We start from the raw sequence: 8254 nt of genomic DNA, 5'->3' as shown, positions 1-8254 counted from the left end.
CTATTATTAATTCAATTTTACAAATGAGGTGACTGCCAATAAAAAGTGTATGATGTTTGGACAATATTATTTTCTTAATATCATTTTTATTATCATGTGTGATTCCCTATTTCCAAATCAGAACAGTGAGATTTACTGCCCTGGGGAAGGAAGAAGGTGGGAACTACCAAGAACAAACCAGCTAGCTGTTGGTCAGCTTTGAGTCTCAGATCTTATGTTTTTGATTGCTTTAACTAGAAAATAGTGATGAAAAGCCCATGTAGTCAAGAGAGACATAAGTTTTAAAAATTTCTTTCTTATCTGCTAATATGTCTAGAGGTAGGTCAATGGACTTTATTTTAGCTATTTCTTAGTATCATGTTTTAGAACTGTGAGAACAGGAAGAAAAGCCCTCAATCTCCATGAAGATGACCTATGGGAATAAATATGTGTTGACCTGCATTTTCTGATTACTTCTGGATCCAAAGAAGAGAGTCCTGTTAGAAGAATTCTCAATTTCTCAGGGAGAAGAGGTCTTTTATTTCACTTTCTATTTGGAGCTTTTAACAAGAGTATCCTTTTCATGTGGTTGTACTAAAGCAGGCTTAGACTCTTTGGGGAGAAGATAGGGTTTATTTAGCTCTCCTAACCCTTTTTTTTTTTTTTTTTGGCACTCTATAGTTTGAAAACAAACTATTTATTCCTGGTGTGTGTGTGTGTGTGTGTGTGTGTGTGTGTGTGTGTGTGTTTGTGTGTGTGTGTGTAAACTGGGCAGGTAATGTGGTAGTTAGCCTTGTCTGCTGGCTATTGAGAATGTCAGAAGCAGATGTTATAGGGGATTAAATGCCCTTAGAGAGGAGGGCTGAAGGATGGGCTTCATAGACAAGGTGCTAAAGAGAAATCAGGGCAAGTAGGACTATCAGTAGAATCAGTCAACAAAAGGATACGGATGATTTAAGAGGAGCATAGTCTAAATTAAGAACATAGATCATCATATCTCTTTCACACCTCTAAGAACATCTATAACACCTCTGCAAAGACTAGCAATGGTCCCAAGAATGTAGAATAGATCTCAGTAGCTTCCACCCTTAAATTTCATTTGCTTATACCCCCTGCATATTCACCCCGCCCCCACCATATATCCAGATAACATCTTAAAAAGGAAAGGTAGAAATGGGAATACTTCTAAAAGGAGGTACATTTAACTGAGTCATGTAGACAGATACTGACTTCCTAAAGAGATCATCCAAATTGCTGAGCTTGGCTGAGATAACCAGATCAGAATTCAACCAGTGTCTCTCAACTCCAAAACATCCCTGGCCCTTGCCAGAGGGTTGGGAGCTAACAAGAGAGATAATTTTAGTTATGGGGAATTAAAAAGACAGATTCCTTTCCCTATCTAAGTGTGGTGTGAATAAATTGTCTTTAACAATTAAAACTACATACTATGAGCTCTGAGAGCAAGGACCATGCCTTTTTGTTCACTGTGTGTGGCATCAGTGTCTGCTTAGTCACTCATCACATTTTTGGAATGTCAAGGTAATTTAAAGAACTTGTTCTTTTTCTTTTAAGGCAGAACTGTAATTATAATTTTAGATGCTAAAACTTCCAAGGCACCTCGTTGGCTCAGTTGGTCAGGTGCCCAACTCTTAATTTTGGCTCAGGTCATGATCTCATTGTTTGTGAGATCAAACCTGCCTGGGGCTCTGCGCTGTTGTGTGGTGCCTGCTTGGGACTCTCTCTTTCTCTCTGCCCCTCCTCCACTCATATGCAGGCTCTCTCTCTAAAATAACTAAACTAAACTAAACTAAACTAAAATAAAATAAAATAAAATAAAATAACAACTAAAACTTCCACCACTGATCATGAACCCATTTCCTTTCACTTTTTTGGAGTCCACATATTTCAAACATTCTACTTTGTCCCAGCTGACTCAATCTCGATTTCATTAGTGATTCTCCCTCTATATCTATAAACATGCAAACTTTGGCTCTTCTTAAAGGAAGGAGTAAATTGAATGTACTTGAATATTTTGTATTCTCTATTCTGGGTATTCATTCAACTTCTGTCCCTTTTCAGACATTTTAATTGAGATTTACAGTACCTGCCGTCATTTCTCTACCTCTTTTTCTCTGTCCTTTTCTTCTGTGTTCTCCGTAGCTTCAGAAATCATACCTAAGAGCTAAGGACTAGTCTTAGTGACTATGGACACTGTTGATTTCCTGTTAATAGATGAAAGAGAATATTATTTTTTCTCCTTCCTCCTTGGCATCTCCGGAAATCTTGGCTCTGATCACACCTTCCTTATTGATGCTTTCTTCTCTCACAGATTTAGTGAAATACAATTATTCTAATTCTCTTCCCACCTCTTGGTTAACTCTGTTCTGTTTTTGTCCAGACATAGGGCTGAACCTCATGAACCATGAGATCATGACCTGAGCCTAAACCGGGAGTCTGACACTCAGTGACTGAGCCACCCACGCTCCCCTGCCTTGTTTGCTTTCTTCTCCTTGATCACAACACATTTCCTTTTCCATGGCTGGTTTAGTAACTGCTTTTCAACTATGCTGTATATACATGCCACCTCCAAATCTATTAGTTGTCTGAAGACCATCACTGTGAGAGCTTAAGAGCACAGGGTTTATATTAGACACATCCAGGGTAGTCTTAGCTTAGCTATTTAATCACTATCCTTGAATAAGTTCTAATCTTTCTAAATGTAAGTTTTATTATCTGTAAGAGTTGGATAATTATATTTACATCAAACTGTTGCTTGATGATTAAAAAATGAACCTTAAAAGTGGTGCCAATGGCTGACATACAGTATATACTGATAAATAGTAGCAATTTTTATTCTTGGTTTTCTGGGCATGTATTTCCTTTTCCTTTTATTTCCCCTAAAATCATAAGCTTTCATCAGGGCTGAGTCAAAGTCCTACCTCTTTCAAGATGTGTGTCATTTCCATTCTAGATTCAGGGGCTTACTTGCTCCTCTGAAGAAATTATAAAACATATACTGTCCATTAATTACAGGTTACTTTTGTACAGAGTTATTATTTGAAAGGTACTTCTGTTACATCATAAAAATGGTCATCATAAACACTATATAAGAAGAGTAAGTTCTCACTCATCCAAGGGTCAGCATAAGAAACTTCAATAGTATAGATCAGTCTCCTCTTAAATTTTGTGCTATGGAGATAATATATTTAATTTTTACATATGTTATTAAACAGACAATACATTGTTATTGTTTTGTTTAAATAGTAAATCGTATATTAGAGAGATTTACATAGTAAGAAAATTGTTATATAGTTACCAATGCAGTTACTATTTCCAGTTCCCTTCTACCCTTTGGGAAGGTCCACTTTTCTATCTGGGCTAATTTTCTTTGTAATCTAAGGACTTCCTTCAAAATTTTTTGAAGTAGGTATGCTGGTAATGATATTTTCAGATATTTTATGTGTGTAAAAGTCTTTATTTTTTTTATTGCTGTCATGTTGTTTTGGAAAGATTATTTAACTAGGTGTAGGATTTTAGGTTGACAGCACTTTTCTTTCAGTATATTAAACATGTTGCGCTCACATTGTTTCCAGTAAGAAATATGCTGTCATCCTTATCTTTGTTCCTTTGTATATAACATGTATTTTGTCTCTCTGCTTTAAGAGCTTTTTTCACACTATTTTTGAGCAATTTGATTTAGTCGTATCTTAGTGTAGTTTCCTTTGTATCTTTCTTTAGAGTTTTGTTGAGATTCTTGGATCTCTGGATTTATAATTATACTCTAATTTGGAAGATTTTCAACCCATATTTCTTCAAATAATTCTTAGTGTCATTCTTCCCTCTCTCTTTAGTGATTCCAATTATGTATGTATATTAGGCCACTTGAAGTTTCTCTCATTCCCCTGATTTCTCTCTGCTCATATTTTTAAGTTCTCTTTTTGCTCTATGTTGCATTTTGAATAGTATTAAGAGTTATGCTATCAAGCTCATTCATCTTTTTAATGTAAAATTTATTGTTATTGATTTTATTCAGTCCATGTTTCATCTTATGTGTTATAGTTTACTTCTTTATAAATTTACCTTGACTATTTTATCTTCCATGTCTTAACTGAACTTTTGAACATATAGAACATAGTTTACAAAAGTGTTTTGATATCTTTGCTAATTCTTACATCTGTTCTGACTTATTTTCTATCTTTTCCTCATTATGGGTTGCATTTTCCCTGCCTTTTTGGCAAGCCTGATCATTGTTTATTGGATATTAGACTTTGTGAATTTAACTTGTTGTTTGCAGATAGTTTATATCCCTATAAATATTGAACTTCATTCTGAGATGCAATTAAGTTCCTTGGAAACAGTTTGATACTTTCAGATGCTATCCTTAATATTATTTTTAGGTTTTAGGTAGCGCAGGAGTAGCAATCAGTGTGAGGATAATTATTCTGTATGACCGAGGAAAGTGTTTTCTTCCCAAATACTCGTGAATACTAGAATTTTTCATTTCTCCCTGTTAGAAACAAACATTATTCTTAGCGGTATGTGAGCACTGGGCTACTACCACTAATTCTTTGAGAATGGTTTATTCTCTGGATTCAAATAATCTTCTTACATATATCTGCTGGTCTGTACTCAGCTGAATTCTAGACAGGGACTTTCTGCAGATCTCTGAATTTCTATTGTCTACTTTCTCTAGTAGTCTACCTTTGAACCCTTACTATCTAGGCAGTAAGGTGGGAGCAATTATTGGACTCATATCATTTATTTCCTGTCTCCAGGGATCACTTTCCTTTACTGCCGGATGTTTATTGTCTTGAAAACTGTTGTCTCTTATATCTTATCTATATTTTTATTTTTCAGGTAGGAGTATCTTGACCTGTTATGTCATTTTGACCAGACTTATAAATCCCCTTCAAATGTGTTTTGATTTATCCTCATTTATAATCATTAAGGTGATTGAGTCAGGATTTAAACATGTTATTCTGACTGAAAACTATGTCTCTATTTCTCAATATAAATTTGCATACTTGACAAGAATTTAACATCACATATGCATAATACTTAACACACACATACAATCTGTGTGTATGTATATATACAAGTATATTCTTCAACTTGAGTGATATATTGCTAATTTGGTTCACTTATTCACACATTCATTTATTTTTATTGAGAGAGAGAGAGGGAGCATGATTGTGCATGCACACACACACACACACACACACACACACGTGAGTGGGGTAAGGTGCAGACGAAGAGGGAGAAAGAGAATCCCAAGCAGACTTCACACCTAAGACGGACCCCAATGCAAGCTCGATCCCATGACCCTGGACCATGATCTGAACTGAAATTAAGAGTCAGACCCTCAAATGACTGAGTCACCCAAGTGCCTCTCATTTATTTACTTTTTCAACATGTATTCAACATGTATCAACATGTATTGAATACCTCCTTTATGTTCATCATTCTGATAAACATGAGGCATACAGCAGTGAAGAAACTGAGAGTTTTCTGCTCCTTAAGGGTGTTAAATTAAGGTGGGACAAACTATTCAATAAAGTAATACATTTCATTCTTTTTACTTCCCTCATAGATCCTGGTACACTGTGGGCCAGAAGATAGTTAAACATTCACTGAAATGTAATTTTAAATTTAAAAGAAGAGTCTCAGATGAATGAAGTTTTAAAATTCTAAATCTGTGTGTGTGTCTGTGTTTGTCTGTGTTTAGAAAAAGGCCTAATTTTCCTATACACATAATTTAAGGGGTTTGGCATTTTTTTAAAGTGAATAAAAGTTAGCTTAATATCTAAGAAATTCCCCGTACATGCCACCTCTCCACATATTCGTCTAAAATTCTTTGTTTTTTTTAATGCATTTGTTGATGCTTATTTAATTCCAATATTTCTTAAGTCAACTGTTTTCTTATAAAGATACACTTTCAAGTTTATAATTCACATTTTTCATTTCTTTTATTTCTTAAGTCATTTGTTACAATCATAAAGTAATAAATAATTTACTTTTGTTAACTTGACTCCATTTGATTTTTTAATTATTTTCAAAAGTGGATTATTCCCTCTTTCTGGTGCTATATTCAAAGTATGAATAATACAAAACATGCAAAATATGAATAAACAAATATTTTCCTTAACTGCTATCAGAGCATTTATTATTCACACATATTAAATTTTCTGTAAGAAAATAAAACAAGGAATAGAAATCAAAACCTCTCTATACAAAGAAATCCTAATATATTTGCCCTTAATTGTGTCATTATAGAAACTCTTATGTATTTCTACATAATTTAGATAAGATGCAGTTACTTCAATGTGGATAAAGTATGATTAAAGGTATCCATATATATATATATACTGAGACTTGTTGGGTCAGTCGGTTGAGTGTCCAACTCTTGATTTTGGCTCAGTTGGTAATCCCACAGTTCATGGGAACAAATCCCCTGTCAGACACAGTCCTAAGAGCACAGGGACTGCTTGGGATTTTCTCTCTCTCTGCCCCTTCCCTGCTTGTGTTCATGCTCTCTCTGTCCCTCTCTCTCAAAAGTAAATAAACATTAAAAAATTTAAATACCCAAATTGTCAATTTCTGAAATTTTAAATAAATATATTTAAACTTTCTAATTCAGTTTCCATATAAATACCAAACTAGAGTTCCATATTTGAAATTACCTTAGTTCTTGTACTCTATTCTTTGAATTGGAATTGCTATTTTAAAATTTTATATACGTATAATTATACCTAATGAGTTATATGTATAGTTCTGATGTGCATATTGTGGTTTATGTACATAATTGGAGAACTCAATTTATTATGCAAAGCTCATTATATAGCAATGAAAAATAGATTTATTAGTTTTTCTTTTGTTGTTGTTCAAAGATATCTTTAAGCAAAATCAGGGAACATGTGTCTAAATAAAAACTTTGTAATTAGACATATTTCTCTTTAAATATTTGGTAATAAAAAGGTAAATTTCTTTAGGTGCACAACATTGATTCAACTGTTCCATATACCTTCCTCAGTGCTCACAGTAAGTGTAGTCAATCATTTGTCAGGATACATTATTGCAATATAATTGACCCTATATGCCCTATGCTATATTGTTCATCTCAGTTATACTTATTTTATAACTGGAAATTTGAACCTTTCATCCCCTTCACCTATTTCACTCAACCCCTTGCCCACCTTTCCTCTGGCAATGACCAATTTGTTCTCTATATTTAATAGTCTAATTTTTTGGTTTATTTACTTGTTTTGTTTTCTAGACTCCACACCTAAGTGAAATCCTATAGTATTTGTCTTTCTCTGTCTTATTTCTCTTAGCATAATGCTCTCTAGGTCCATCCATGTTGTCTTGCAGATGAAAATGACAAGATCTCATTCTTTTTATGGGTGAGTAGTACTCCATTGCATATATATATACCACATCTTCTTTATCCATTCATCAGTCAGTGGACATTTGGGTTGCTTCCATATCTTGGCTAATGTACATAGCCAAGAAACATAGAAACATAGTTTCTATGCTAGAAACATAGGAGTGCATATATCTTTATGAACTAGTGTTTTTGTTTTCTTCAGATAAATACAGAGTAGTAGAATTACTGGATCATGTGGTGTTTCTGTTTTTAATTTTTGAGGAAACTCCACACTATTTTCCATAGTCGTTGCACCAATTTAGATTCCCACTAACAGTGCCTATGCGTTCCTTTTTCTTCATCTCCTCACCTACACTTTTATTTCTTGTCTTTTTTATTCTAGCCATTGTGACAGGTATAAAGTGGTATCTCACTGTGGTTTAGATTTGCATTTCCCTGATGATTAGTTATGTTGAGCATATTTTTAGGTGTCTGTTGGCTATTTTTATGTCATCTTTAGAAAAATGCTTTTTCAAGTCTTCTGCCCATTTTTTAATCAGTTATTTTGTTTGTTTTTTGGTGTTGAGTTGTATGGGTTCTTTTTTTTTTTTTCAAAAAATTTTTAATGTTTATTTCTTTACTTTTGAGAGAGAGAATGAGAGAGACAGAGCAAGAGCAGGGGAAGGACATAAAAAGAGAGGGAGACACAGAACCCGAAGCAGCTACAGTCTCTGAGCTGTCAGCACAGAGCCCAAGGTGGGGCTTAAACTCACAAACCGATAGATCATGACCTGAGCCTAAGCCGGATGCTTACCTGACTGAGCCACCCAAGCGCCCCTCTATGAGTTCCTTATATATATTGTATATTTACTCCTTGTTAGATGTATCATTTGCAAATATCTTCTCCCATTC

This window comes from Panthera uncia, chromosome C2 (genome assembly GCF_023721935.1).
Source record: "Panthera uncia isolate 11264 chromosome C2, Puncia_PCG_1.0, whole genome shotgun sequence".
NCBI lineage: Eukaryota > Metazoa > Chordata > Mammalia > Carnivora > Felidae > Panthera > Panthera uncia.
This window is presented reverse-complemented; position numbering follows the sequence as displayed.